This window comes from Rhinopithecus bieti, unplaced genomic scaffold, assembly GCF_001698545.2.
Source record: "Rhinopithecus bieti isolate Rb0 unplaced genomic scaffold, ASM169854v2 scaffold_15136, whole genome shotgun sequence".
Lineage (NCBI taxonomy): Eukaryota > Metazoa > Chordata > Mammalia > Primates > Cercopithecidae > Rhinopithecus > Rhinopithecus bieti.
Window position 1 is genome coordinate 1,334,961 of NW_016808217.1, and position 623 is coordinate 1,335,583.

The window sequence follows — 623 nt, forward strand, 5'->3', positions numbered from 1 at the left end:
GGGATTATAGGCATGCACTACCACACCTGGCTAATTTTTGTACTTTTAGTAGAGACAAGGTTTCACCATGTTGGCCAGGCTGGTCGCGAACTCCTTACCTCAAGTGATCTGCCCACCTCAGACTCTCAAAGTGTTGGGATTACAGGCATGAGCCACTGTGCCCGGCCTGCATACCAGTTTTTAATATAGTTGTAGTCAAACTATGTAGAATATTGTGTTATACCAGTGGCTGTCAACCAAAGGCAAATTTCCTCACAGGGAACATTTGGCAATGTGTGGAGACATTTTTGGTCATCACAGCTAAGGGAGTGAAGGGAGGGAGGTGGCATGTGATATGGCATCTAATGGATGGAGACCAGGGATGCTGCTAAACATCCTGCAATGCACAACATAGCCCCCTACAACAAAGAATTATGTGATCCAAAATATCAGTAGTGCTGACACTCAGAAACTCTGTGTTGTATTACACTTTTTTTTTTATTATTATTATACTTTAAGTTCTAGGGTACATGTGCATAACATGCAGGTTTGTTACATATGCATACTCGTGCCATGTTGGTGTGCTGCACCCATCAACTCGTCAGCACCCATCAATTCATCATTTACATCAGGTATAACTCCCA